The sequence below is a fragment of the Acartia tonsa genome, unplaced genomic scaffold (assembly GCF_053477335.1).
Source record: "Acartia tonsa isolate MP-2025a unplaced genomic scaffold, ASM5347733v1 sca6, whole genome shotgun sequence".
Lineage (NCBI taxonomy): Eukaryota > Metazoa > Arthropoda > Copepoda > Calanoida > Acartiidae > Acartia > Acartia tonsa.
In genome coordinates, this window is record NW_027649600.1 from 95,602 (window position 1) to 110,000 (window position 14,399).

The 14,399-nt window shown below is 29.3% G+C and overlaps 1 long non-coding RNA gene across 1 annotated transcript; it reads left to right on the top strand.

Moving 5' to 3' along the window:
* Positions 1 to 983: 983 nt before the first annotated feature.
* LOC145311338 (uncharacterized) lies at positions 984 to 14,363 on the top strand. Its single transcript, XR_013876627.1, has 10 exons — positions 984 to 1,194; positions 1,943 to 2,010; positions 2,905 to 2,989; positions 3,632 to 3,769; positions 4,582 to 4,768; positions 4,974 to 5,070; positions 5,414 to 5,543; positions 10,815 to 11,100; positions 12,854 to 12,923; positions 13,440 to 14,363. It is a non-coding gene; the product is annotated as an uncharacterized LOC145311338 (long non-coding RNA).
* The last annotated feature ends 36 nt before the right edge of the window (positions 14,364 to 14,399 follow it).

Here is a 14,399-nt window from a genome sequence, read left to right on the forward strand (position 1 = left end):
TTTTATTTTATTTTACATCAAGAATACATTAAACTATTGGTCTCGAATTAGTTTTCCTAGTAATGTTTTTTCAATGTCCTCTTTAATTTTTACAAATTTCCATTCTTTTAATTCAGTATTTTTATCACGAAACTTCTAATTTTATGATTCTTGTGTTGTTTTACTAATGTTAATTTATACTGACAATATTTGCTAATAATTTTTTAGCTGTACTATGACCATTCTATTAAAAGGGTTATTGTCTCTAACATTACCTTTTAGGGTCTTCGTTTTATAAATCTTATTTCCCCATTTTAATAAATAGGTCTTTATACATGCTTTCTTACTTAAAAATTATATTAAATTGTTTTAAATTTGTCTAATTTTGATAATATTTTTATAGTCTTTTATTTTCATTAGAATAAATACATAATTTAAAGTATGGGTTGGATTTTTCCCCAGTAAAGCTACTCTACAAGTTATTCATAGAATCGGTTTAGGGGAAAAAGACGATCCATGTACCCCCCTCAAAAAGAAAAGCTCGATTATAACACGTTTCAGGAGGCTAAAAATGACTCGTGTTTCATACAGCCTTGTTTTTGAGGTGTTTTAAATCATAGAATATTATTTGTTTACTATTTTAATAATTTTTTTGTGTTTTTTGGCACAGACGAATTTTTTATATAATATTATGGCTTTAAGACATGATTTTAAGTTATTTTTCAATTAATATCTTTATGTACTACATTAAAAGTTGAAGGCTCTTAAAAACTTATACCAAAACATTAATGTCGTCTTACCTACATTGGTGAGCGCACTAGTTTATGGATGCCGCGCTAAAATTTGAGTAGTTCTTATTTACCGCATGGCGACACTGTATAGGTTTTAGACTACAAGCTAAAAACATTTTTTAAACATAAAATAAGGAAATATACGAGTTAAAAGTTGCTTTTTTATGCTCACTTTGAAGTGAGAAATAGTAATAAGAAAAGCTAGATCATTTGTTGCTATAATTTGTCATTTTCCCTAAAAATTGGTGATAAATTTTAATAAGAGCCTTCGTGATATGATAAATATGAAAATCTTAGTTTAATATAAACATTGTGAATATTTTAGATTTATCTTGCTTTATGTCGGGTGTTGCCATGGTGAAAATGTGCTTAGTTTTGAAATGATAAAGAATTGACTAAAGAAGAAATAAGCACACTATTACTGGTAAACTAAATTTTGTTTATGTTTTTTAAAGCTATAATTTAATGTCTTTTCATGCGTCGACTATTTAGCAAGTTAAACCAAGAGGTTTTCATAGACAATGGACATTCGGCTTCGAAACCGATTAATATCCGCTGTATTTGAACCAGCTCTCACCCATTCTAAAAGTCATGAAATACATCGTATTACAGACAACTTCCCACGAATATTAAAAAAAATTAATACCTTCAGCCCCTAGAGTTCAATAAAACTGGTTTTATACTTATATATTTTCATTTTAATGTAAGAGAAAACCTGTCTATAACACGATGCGATAAATTATTCTTACATCATTATATTATTTGTCTATATATTTTTTATCTCTTAGATATTAATCCACTCCTATCGGGAAGAGTTAAAAAATAGAAAGACATTCCATTAATTAATTATCTTTTATACAAATTTGGTCATTTTATTACTGTTTTATTCGAAAGTTCGTTTTTTAAGGTCATTAATCTTATGCTACGTTTTTATTATATAATATTTAGTCCTTCCTTTATCTCTCACTAAACAGATGTTTTTTAGACTAAATTTTATATGTATTTTTAAAGAAACATTATTTTTAAAATGTTGTTTTCCATAAAATTGCAATCATATTCCTGCATTATGACCTGAACATAATTATTTATCAATGATTGAATTTTATGTGTTTTAAAAATTGGATTTATTCTTTTTTGATTAGATCTAAAAATTGAATTTCTTATTTTTTCAGGCCCTTTTGCAGTAGTTTGGCTGTTTTTTGTTCTTGATTGTAGTCGTAGTTTGGGCTCTCAATTTTTGGTAAGTATCAAATTTGTGACTTTTTTATTTTTGACCTTTAAAACACTAGTTTTACTATATTGAACTAATGTCAAGTGGACAAATATGATAGCCTCGTCATATTCATCTCCTTTCTACTAGTTGTACATTATATAACATTATGTGTGTTGAAAAAAAAATATAAGGTCCACATCAACTTCTTGGGAAATTGTTTTAAAGAGCAGCTGGGTTGTTTCAGTTTATTTGTTATGGGCCAAATATTTTTCCAACAATTACTTTTGTTATTTTATTTTATCTAGTTATAGAGTAGTTTTATTTAAACTGTTATAGTTCTTTTTATGCGTTAGCAAAAGCTACATATTTTATTGATTTTATCCTATTTTATAAAGTAGTAAGCCTTTTTTGTCTGTAGCGAAAGATCTCGCTAACCGCTGAACCGATATGGTTCACCTTTACAATGAAGCTTCTTATATGTCTATGGAAGGTTGTAAACTATTATGGGTGAAAAGACCTCACACATTAATTGCTCCTAGAGGCTTCTAAGGGCGTAACCGCTAGTAGGTATATGAAGTATTTTACATTTATCTCATAGTCGGTTCTAATTTTGTAAAAATTACTTAGATCCTTTCAGATATAAATAATAAACTCTTAAAAAGTCCTTTTATAAAAAAAATAGCTAAAAACCCGACTATACAGTCAAAAAGACCCTAAAGTTAGTTGCTATTGCATAAATTTCAAGCAATATCATATTCCCAGTTTTGTTCTCACTTATTAGTTTCAATCTCTCGATGTCATGAGTCATCAGAAAGTTCCCAAAATAGGCATTAAATATTGAGAGATTGTCATAGAGTCTTAATTCTTTTATTATTAATACAAGTATAAGTTTCCCTGGTAGCCATACTGTTTTATATTTAGGAGGAATCCAGTCAAATCACCCCACGAAGACTGAGAGAAGGCTTCCCTAACAAGACTAAAGTTTAATAATTTAAAATATGTCAAGGTAAAGTCACGCAACCTATTTCTTCACCACAGAGCAAAAATTAAGTGCCGGAAATAATGTTAATTACTTACAAAACTTAAATTTATACTAAAATGTAATTGTTTAATGCAAAAGTCATTTTTATTTTCAAATTCATTTTTAGCAAAGAGTAGAAAATAAAAATGAGAAAAATATTATCCAATCTATATATGTGATTAACCTATGACGCGCAAAAGGTTCAAATCTCTATATTCGTTGTATCAGTCTAACGTCGCCCGTCGGCCACCTTACTAAAAGCAAGGGAAAACAGTCTACATAAAAACTTAAAGAAAATTGTTATTTTTTAGTACAGAATACGCATTTAAATCAATTCAAAGCATTTATAAAAACAATTTGAACTTTTTTATTAGTTATTAGTTATAATGTAGATTGCGGCCTATCCAAATATCACCTAATTATGTAAGTAAGTTTTTCATTCTTTGACTAATGAACCATTGGATTGTTTTAATGAAATGTACTATTCTGAAAAGCCCTAAATCGAAAAAAGACTTTAAAAAGAAATTAACAAAGCAATGCAAACTTTAGTATTTTATTTATGTATTATACTTTATTGTTTTATTTGTAGTTCATTTATAACAACCTAATTTTGTTATTTTATTTTAGGTTGTTTAGAACTGCTGTATTCCACCTGAATAAACGAGTATTGAAAGCTTCCCTGACTGCTCCACTGTCAGCTGTTCATTCTGGGACACCTGCCGCACTGCTACATCTCCAACTAGTGGGTTGTGGTACACATACAAAGTAAGTATATCATTGCATGTAATGGGTAAATTATGAATGGGAAATATATATTATTTGAGTGTTTTTCACCTAAATTTTTCAGCTCTCTGTTGAGTTTCCTATCCCTATTTCCCTGATAGTTGAAAAAAAGAAAGTTTTTTAATATTCTTTACAGGGGGAGAAAAAGGTTGATTGAAAATATCGAAACTTTTAAATGCCGTCTTCTTTTTTTGAATATTTTTGTTAGGAAGAGATAAAAATGGACCATTTCAAAATATTTGAAGTCTTTAGTAGTTTAGTTTTTAACAGTCATTCGTTGGTTTTTTGTCTCAAGTATGAGACTGATATGGTTCTCCATTTTCGGATCCTAGGAAATTGATGATTACTAGCTGTTTTTTCTGGTGTTATCCTATAATAAAAGAGTTAGAAACCTGAAATAAAATTATTAAATATTATTATTGTTCCAATTAAAGTAGTAGAGTGTGTATCTATCTTAGCTTTACATTTTTTAAAAACATGGATATCTTGATTTAATTTAGGAGGTGGTGTGGTAGTGTTGTGGTCCAAAAAGCTGTTTTTTCTTCCAATTTTTAAAGATTATTGAGCAAAGAATAAAACGTTTTTTAGATTTATGCACTGCACACCGACGACAACGTGATTAGACACCTTGCCAAGTTTTTTACATCATAAGAGCAACATCCTCTTTCACTTTTAAATTATAGCTTTTTTAATGATACAATAGATATATGGAGTATTAGACCGATACTTAAAAGATTGATTTTTCTAAAATTGTATAGCTATTTTAATATTTTTTAATTGTTCTTATTTTTCAGTTGTTTTGAGAAAGAAGATGAGATTTTTTTGGGATTTGTTTGGGCCGCTATTTATCCGCCAAGACAACCTACATGGAGCAGAATGTTCCTGTCCTGGAACAAGGTTCCAAGAAGCGTGGTGTTTGCCGCTATTTGTGGGATGACGATGTAGGAGATCCTTTCTAATTTGGTTTTGTTATTTTATTTGGTAAGTTATAATTCTTTGATGAATTTTTAAGTATCGAACTCATATTTAATATTGGATAAGAGACTGTGTTTCTTCAAAACAACTAATAATTTTATCTTGTTGTTAATTTTAAAATAATGGTGTTTTAATTACTAAGTTTTTTGGTTTTTTACTATTGTCTTATTCATTATTGTCTCATTTTACAATTATTTTTTCTTTGTTTTAGATTATCATGTAGCTGTTTAGCTATTTGTTCTGCCGTTTTCTCACTTATTGGGCTTTGTTGTTGGTGTACAAAATTTACTTAAGATAGCAGTTATGAGGTAATGGTATTATCATTTAGACTCAATTTAGATGGGTATTAATTTAAAATATTTTATTTATTCGTAATTTATGAGCTGTATAAGTTTTCATAGAATGATAAAAAAATTGGTTTATATTTATAATGGATTTTATGATGAGAAAAAAAGTATTCTGAACAAGAGTAGAACAAGAGTGTAGTGCAGATAATTAAATCCTAAGATTTTTAGATGTAATTTTTTAAGTGTGAATGTCTTTTGGCTTATATTCTGTGTGCTTTTCTTTTTAAAATAATCTTATTTACAGCTTATATTTTGTAGAATATTTTTTAGCTTGATTTAATATTTATTTTTTCTGTTTTTTCAGTCATATTTCCTCGGCTCCCAGTTTTAATTCAACAGCTGTGGTTCCAATATTGCATTGTTGATCAAGTAACTGGTGAATGACCGCCCTATATTTGATTGCAGACGGAGTAGCCTGTATACTGATTTTCTAAGTAAGTGTTCCTTTTGCTTCTATTTTGGTCCTTTAGGGCCTATGGTGCTCCCATCCCTTTTTATAGGATTGTGAAGCTAAAAGAAAGCCCCTTAATTATTTTTTGGGGGATAAGATACATGCATGCTTATTCTTATTTTAGGTGAAGCAAAAAGATTAGGTTTTGTTTAATGTAAGCAGAATATGTGACTGATATTTTTATAATTAGATAGTTATTTGCTTAGCAAAATAACTTCTCCCCCTTTGCAAAAAAAATTTTGCTCAATTGGAGGGGTTTTAATATAAGTTAGAGATAAATTTGAGAGTGATTTTTATTAGCTGCTTTATTTTTCAGTTCATTTTGTTGGGAGTTGGGAGGGTGGTTTATATTTTAAAAACTTAAATTTATTTTGTTAATATCATTCTGTATAAAACATATAAGGCATTATTTTCTGTCTTTCTATAGAGTAATTGACATAAGAGACATTGGCCTTTTGACTTATAGATTTAAGACAAGAGTGAGAGAAAGTGATAAAGAGAAGGGTCGAGAGAAAGAGAGAAAGAATTAATATCGCTTTTTTGTTTTATACTGATAGCTTTGGTGTTTTGTTTTTATTAAGGAGTGTCGTGTAAGGTGAAAAATCAAGGTGTGTGTAAAAAAAATATTGATAAGTAAAGTTTTAGTTTATTTATGTTGATTTTATTTTTATGTTGTGTGAAATGTGCATGTGCCATCCAGCTTGTTTGATATTTTCTTAATTTAGAGTTTTTTGTAAGTTTGTTTTAATAGTGTTGTTTTATTTCAGCTGTTAGCTTTTTAGCTATCCAGGCTAGTGTATGTGTGTAACCGGTTTGGTTAGAAGAAAAATAGGCAGCTGATTTCTGCTTTCTCATTTAATTTTTTCTCAGCTAAGTGGGCAGGTGTGTGCTTGTCGCTGTTTAGTCTGGTAGAGTGTACTCTACAGCTAAATAGGCTGTGTGTGTGTGTGCCTAGGCGGCATTGGTTGTGCGTGTAGTTTAGTGGCCTAGCAAAGTGTACTTTACAGCTAACTAGGCTGTGTGTGTGTGTGCCTATTGTTAGATGTTGAATAATGTATTTTAGAGCTATATAGCCTGCGTGTGTGTTCCGCCTAAGTGGCTTGGGAAACAGCTGAGTTGTGGTGTGTAAAGTTGCTGCTTTAAAACATATATGTGTAGTTTCTCATTTGTTTTTAAATGACCTTATATTTTTTTTGTTCATTTTAAAAGTTTAAAATTTTATGGCTTAGCAATTGTAACTTTTTATGTATAAATTTACAAGAAAGAAGATTTATAAGTGAAGTAAATATTTTAAATGTAGCAAAACAAGGATGACAACATCTATAAATAGCGAAACACAAAAAGGTCATTGATGGTAATATTTACAAGTAGATTTGTAGTGTATTTATTAATTGATTTATTGGGTAAAATAAACACTAAAACTTGTTTTTATTTATATAATGTTGTCGGTCAAAGTAACTTACATAAAGGATGCTCATAACTATGAGAAGAATTATTTTGATTATGATATCTTAAAGAGTTTTAAGACTGGTCCAAAAATACCAAAAATATGGGGGAAAATGTAAAAAATATAGAAATAGCCAAAAACCTGCAAAAAAGGAAGTCTGATCGTCATGTCTGTTTTCTTTAAACAGCAGGAAATTTTATTTTGCAACTAAAAAAAAATCTGGAAATCGTACCATAAACACTGAGGATATGTAAAGAAATGAAAAAATTACAAAAATAGCTTAAAACCTATTCTATTACGCAAAAATTTTGATTGTTTTTATGCGCACGAAAACGAATTTTTCCAATAATTGTCTTTTATTTTGCCAAAAATTGACAGAAAAATTATTCGGCGTTTTTATCTTCCTATTTTAAAGAGAATAAGAAAAAAAATTTATTTTTAAGGCAAATCGATTTTAAAACTGCTTCCAAGAAATGTTAGAAAGTAATTTAAGATTAAGTTGTCCTAAATCTTAGAAATTGTTATTAATTTATCTTAGGCTTGCGTGTGTGTGTTTAAATATTGCAAGTTGTACTTTCAAAATATGCATTATTTAAATTAAAAACTAAAATAATTTTGATGAGGTCTGTTTTCTATCTTGACATGTGTCAACTTTTTTCAACACTATATTTATGCATTTACACAAAAATTTTAATTATATTATTTCGGAGCAAAGCATTTCTTTAATTTACTATCTATCAGTTTAATAATATTAGAACCCTCAGAAAAGTTTTTATTATATAAAGTTTTTCAAATTTTACTATAAAAATTCAATTTACTTTCCATAAACAACTAATTTCAAAAATTATACTGCATTTTGAAATATTCTTTGTTTAGGCCAAAAATATACAAAAAAAAAACTCGCCATTTTATCTACACATCCTAAGAAATACATGTTTCAAAGCATAAAGGCCCTATTCTTTACACAATGATACAACTATTGGCTGCGCCCCTATAAGAATATTCTTAGGGAAAAGCTTAAACTCATATTTAGGTTCTTAAAACCTTTTACAATGCCATAGATGCTTAGTGCTGTAAAAAGTATGAACAATATTTTAATTTGCTTATAGAAGAACGAAAGGTTGTTAATAGTTAATCATTTTAGCTTGCCACAATGCTATCTCTTATTTTAACATCGACTACAGCTATGATTTTTATCTCTAACACTACCCAACTATTGTAAAAATTTGGACAAGATTTGCTATAAGACTACTGATATCAATGTGTGAAAAATTAGGAAAAAGTATAAAATTAAGATATTTTTTACAAATCTGAATACAATGTAAACAAGGAGTTTGATACTTTTGCTTGTGATATTTTTCTACCGGGCGCGCGTGACCCCCGTTGTCAAAATCCTTAGCTCAAAAATGTAATGATTTACATTAAAATTATGTATTTTGATGGTGTTGTAGAGTTAGCAACAGTAAGGTGTTTACTGTTTAATACCAGTGAGTTTCTTCAGGTTAATGCTGTAACAGGTTATGAGATCCGTAGCTTCTTATTAGGTATTTCTGGTATTATGGCTGTTGGTGAATATTCCAGTCCAAGTCAGGTGGAATCTTGCTAGGATACTGTGGATACACATCTGATAAACGCCTGATGACTTGTGTTGTATGATGCAAGGCTGGTTTCTTGACGTATTTGACTGTAGATCTACTGATTTTCAAGCTCAAGAGCAATGGTTGGCTGATTGTTTTTATCAGAATCAGCTACTTTGTTAGGAGCTAGTAGATGATGAATCTGGAACTCAAACTTGGGCATATTTATCCGCTTAGGTATTGACAAGGCTACGACATTTGGTTTTGTGAAAAAAAAATCAGCAAGAAATCAGTTGCAAATATATAAAAACTTGTATTCAAATTGGTCTTAAATATCTTTGCAAAAAGGAATTAAAAATAGAAAAACTTTTGTAGATTTTATTTGTTTTAACTTTTATTGGGTTTTAAATCTTAAATGTCATATTTTAATTTCGTATTATTGACAAAACTACCCCTCTATCTATAAAAGATGAAAATCAGAGATAGTGTAGCATGCCAATGTCCTTTTTATCAAAGCTAGGGTTATGTTTTTAAAATCGGTTTACATTGTAGGAAAAAAATAAATGTTAATCAGTTTACTTTTTGTTTGACAATAGAAAACCACTTTGCATATTTAAATTTGACTCTTTTTTGGACTGTTTTAAAAGAAATATTTTGCCTTTATTATTTAAGGATTTTAACTATTTATGGGAGAGAAGTGGGCCAATTGAAGTTACATGGACATTTTATTGTAACCTTGTTTTTTGAGTTTGTTATTGTACTGGAAATTGAATAAAAATATTGTTTATTTTATAAATTTCTAATTTACTTACATTTGTATAAAAAAAGACATTTAGTTTCAAATCCTTTACATCTAGAAAAAGTTGTCATATTTTGGGGTTATTAAAATTTAAGCAGAAAATTTCGTTTTTTAGTGAAACAAGAATTCTTTTTTCCCTATCTTTGAGATTGTAATTGAAATGATATTAAAGTTTGACAATCCGATGAGAAATCCTTTGTTTTAAGGCTATAAAAGTCCTTTATTTTGCCACACATAACAAAAGGCCTTTATTTAAACATTTTCAGTTACATGCTACAAAAAAAATTAACATTTTATAGGTTCAGGGATAGCAGGATATGTAAAAATTGCTTTGAATCCAATTACTTCCCGATGGATTTTAACTGGTTCTCAGCCATGTTAAAGCTAGTATATAGCATCGAATTGTACATAATTTTCAACCAATACTTAATTAAAAATTAATTTAGCAATTTTTCATTTTAATGTCAGCGGGAAACTGTCTATAATACGATGCGACAAATAATATTTTTTCCTAGATTACTATATGAGGTTTGAGGATACTTGGAGATTATTTATTTTGTATTTTTTAGGAAAAAGTATAGGCAGAAAATATTTAAAAATTGCAAGATTATCAATTTAGAGATAGGATAGAGATAACTTTTTAGGGGTTAATTAGCGCTCGCCTAAACTACAAAATTCCCGCTGGGGACATACAATAAAAGAACTGAAACCTAAAATCATAGTAAAGCCTAAAAAAAAGATAAAATCTTTAAGTCTAAAGTGAAACTTAAATCAATCTTATACCAGATAGAGAGCCTAATCAGTTCAGTCTTATAATGTTGTATAATTTGTAGTTGAAAATTCAAGATAATCAATTTAATGTATTTAAAAGTTTGTAAAAAGTTGAATTAAATGTATGTTTTGGAGCGATTTTTAACACACATGTCTAAAAATCAACACCTGTGTTCAGAACTAGGTCATAAACCTCAGAATTTATAAATTCATTTTCATAAAAATTATTAGTTAAAATTAGGCTTATTTTCAGGGATCTTAAGGGATAAGACAATGGACGATATTTTGTTGGAAGTTTAAGACACATTAACTCATAATTAATGAAAATTGGATTTAATTATACAAGGATCTAAAGGGATAAGACAATGGATGATAAATTTGTTGGACTATTTTGCTACATAAACACATAATTTATGGAAATTGGATTTAGTTAGACTTTTCTTATGGAAATTTTTATTTCTTTTGGGATTAAGTTCATGCTTATTTAATAAGGTCTTGTAATTTTGGATGACACATTTCTGTTAGTAAGTTTTTGCCAATTATTATTTCAAAAGTACGGTGTCATTCTAATTTATTATTGTGTGGTGTTTTCTGATTATTACAAAAGAATTTAATAGCTTATTTATTTATTTGTTACTAATTCTTGTATTTTATTTTTAGGTATCATGCCTGTTCAATATCCTGTGGTTGGAGGATCGAGTTTTTGTTGAAGAAACAGTAGAACTGAAATTGGTTATTTGTGAAATTCCTCCCTTGGGACCTCCGCAGATTTTACCGGTTTTTGTCTGCAGATTTGTATCTTTTACCCTGCTGACTGAAAGAAATGTATCTCCGAAGTTAAGGAACCTGTTTTGACTTGGAGATGGGGAGTGGTGCTCGAGCTTAGCCAGCCACATATTTCCAAAAAGAGTGAAGGGCTTGAGGATACTAATGGAGGTATAGGCAGGTAGGAATTTATTGTTTTTTAAGCAAGAAAAATTTATCTCTAGGTTATATGTTTTCTGCAGTTTTGTGGGGAGTTATTTTATAATTTTGATTGTATGTTGCAGCTTGCTACATAACTAGATATGTCTGTACTTGATAAATACTAGAGAGCATATCTGCTCTAAAACTAGAATTGTCGTCTGTAATTATTTTTTAATTTTCTGCTGAATTTGTTCATTTTATTAAGCACACATAATTGCCCTACTTTATAGTTATAATCATGTCTATTCTTGTTCAACTCTTTTTATTATTTTTTCTTGCCTTTTATAAATAAAACATTAAAGTAATGTATATAGAGCAATAAATAGTATATGTAACAACCACCCCTTCTCAAAGACCTTTTACACTACTTTTGGTTGGGTCTTTGAAATAAGCTGAATCATTCAAAAATGTAAATACAGCCGGGTGCTGGCAAAAGAACCAAGAGCAAATTGCAAACTAATGTTAACACAAGGACGCTCAAGCTTTTTACTTAGCATGGGGGTAAAATGAGGATTTCAATATGTTAGTAATGTAAGATATTTAAAACTTGAGGGGTGTAAGGGATAAATACACCATTACCCCTTTACTTGGATATCTATGTTTCAGTTATAATGATTTCTGCATTTTGCCTAGTTAATTTCGTTTTTGTATAGTTTAAATACTGTTCATTTGTTATAAATTATTTTGTAATTTATCTATTGATCTCTTGAATCTGAAAATAACCCAATACTTGAAATAAGGAATAGTTAATTTGTCACCCCCACAAGGGAGAGCTCAACCATTTATGGAAAAATAATCGAAAACAATGTAAATATAGGCAAAATTTAATTTGGGAACATCTGCAATATATTAGTTCTACATTTGTCGCTAGACGTCTCTAAAAACTTGATAATTTTGATTTACTACAAAGTATTCATATCATTTAGAAGAATGTCTTATTAATCACAAATAACTAGGTTTAAAAATGCAGTATTGTAAATCAGAAAAGATGATTATGAATATAATTCTATAGTCAGGAGTTAAGTTTTGAGAAATTGATAATGGTAGTTTTAGATACTACACATAAGTTTAGACAGAAATGACAATTTTCACAAAAATTGTCACTTTCTTTTTCAAAAAGCAGTAAAAAGCATTAAACAGCTAAGCTTAGAAAGCAAAATTTATTTTTCGTCTGCAACGCTCTAGGTCTTTGCAATTGGAAATCAAATAATATGCTCTTTATACATTTATACTATAAATTTATTAATGAAACTCTGTGTCTCATTGTATAGTTCTAAGAATGGGATCTGGAGATTCTTAAAACGTTTGCATAATGGCTATTTTATACCTTATCTTTTTAGCTAGATAAACCCTAATATAATTTAAAACATTAATTATTTTATTTAGGGTTTTAATTAAACGGTTGCTCGATTTAATTGGCTTAAACTCCGGCTTTGTTTCATGCTTATTCATATCAATCCTGTTGGTTCCGCGTTCAGTCATGGCAATGAGTAATAATCTCTCATTTGACATACTAATGTATGCAATGATAAAAAATAATAAGCCAAATGAAGCAAGAGTACTACCAATCACCATACTTGTTAGTAGAACTAACATGATTGTCATGAATTTATTTTGAGAAGGAAAGTCTTCAAGATATTGGAGCCATGATAAAGCCTTTGTGTTTCTGGCCCCATTTTTCATGCACAATGCACTTTTAAAATCTGATTTTTCTTTAATTCTATTGTTTTCAGATATGTCAGTGTTGTAAGAGGACTGTACTGTTTTGCAGTAGTCAATTTTCTGCTCATCTAAATCCTCAGGGTAATTTTCTTTGCTTTTTATTTTACTGATGTTTATCTGTTCGTCTATTTCCTCTTTTTGCCCCAAACTATTTTCTAAATCGACTTTGTCTATTTGTACCTCTGGGCATAGCAATTGTTGAGACAAATTAACAGAAATTTTATTGCTAGATAATTTTTCAATTTTTTGATTTATTTTTTGATCCGTCGCGTAATTAGGGGATTTATCCAATTTTGTGTTAGACACATTTTCTTTTATATTGGTAATTATTGGCGGATTAATTTTATCTATTGGATTATTAACAACAGAGTTTTCTATTATTTCTAAATCATTGTCTATAGACGAACAGTTTAATGTTGAAGTATTAGATGTTTGACTTTCCATTAATATATTTTCTATTAGCTTATTAGTATTATTACTATTTACACTATTTTGGGTATTATTATTGACACTATTTTGGGTAGTCGAACATTCTAGTACTTCAACATTCTTAATTTTTATATTTTCATTTTGATAATCAATATCCGAATTTTTCAGGTTTATCTGAATGGACAAAGAAATGTTGATTTTGGGACCAGATTGATTCTGAGGTGATTTTTTCCCTAGAATAGGGGTGCCGGGTATGTCCCAAGAATCCGTAACTTGTGGTATTTTTATCTGTAATTGTATGTTTTTGCTTTCTTGAGAAATACTCGGCTGCCCTACTAGTTTTTTTCCATTGTTGGCGGGAATTTGCACGCCGACAATGGATGGTATAATCTTGATACACCATAATTTAAGCAGCGTGGGCATTGGTCTTTGGAGGGATTGACATTAGGGAAAGTGAAACACTCCCCACTACCATGGGTGTCAGAATTACACAATAAACAAACTATACTGTTAGCTTTTTCTTTATTCTTTTTATACCACCATTCCATATTTGCTTTTTTAACTGCTTCATCTGGATGTTTTAAACAGTATCTAGAATAGTGAGGCTTTTGGCAATGCTCACAAGTTTTTTCCTTTTCTACTTGGTTTACATTTGCATTTTTTTGTCTGTCTAATTTTCTTTTTCTCTCAATGGCTGAGTTATAAAAGCTTCTGTTGTTGCTAAACCAGCTTAAGATTGTCTCTTTAGTAATGTAAGGAACATTGGTGGATGTCAAAAATGCAGATTGCAATAATGGTGGTACCAAATAGGTACATATTTTCTCCCTAAGTTTAGCCATTTGATTTTCATGACTATTGCCTGTTTTTTGCAACATGGCTGCCAAATATACTATTATTTTATTTGGTTTGTCTTCATCTTCAGCAGTGAATCTATAAGTGTAGAATTGTTTCTCATATTGATGTGGGTTGAGTAATTCTGCACCTATGGTAGTTAGGATCGATTTTACAAAATCCTGAGCACTAAGGGCATTAGGATCTATTTCTAGAATATCTAGTTTATTCCTTGATTCTTCATTAAAATAGTGAATGAGAATATTGTTGTAGGAACTATGAGTAAAAGGGATCTCA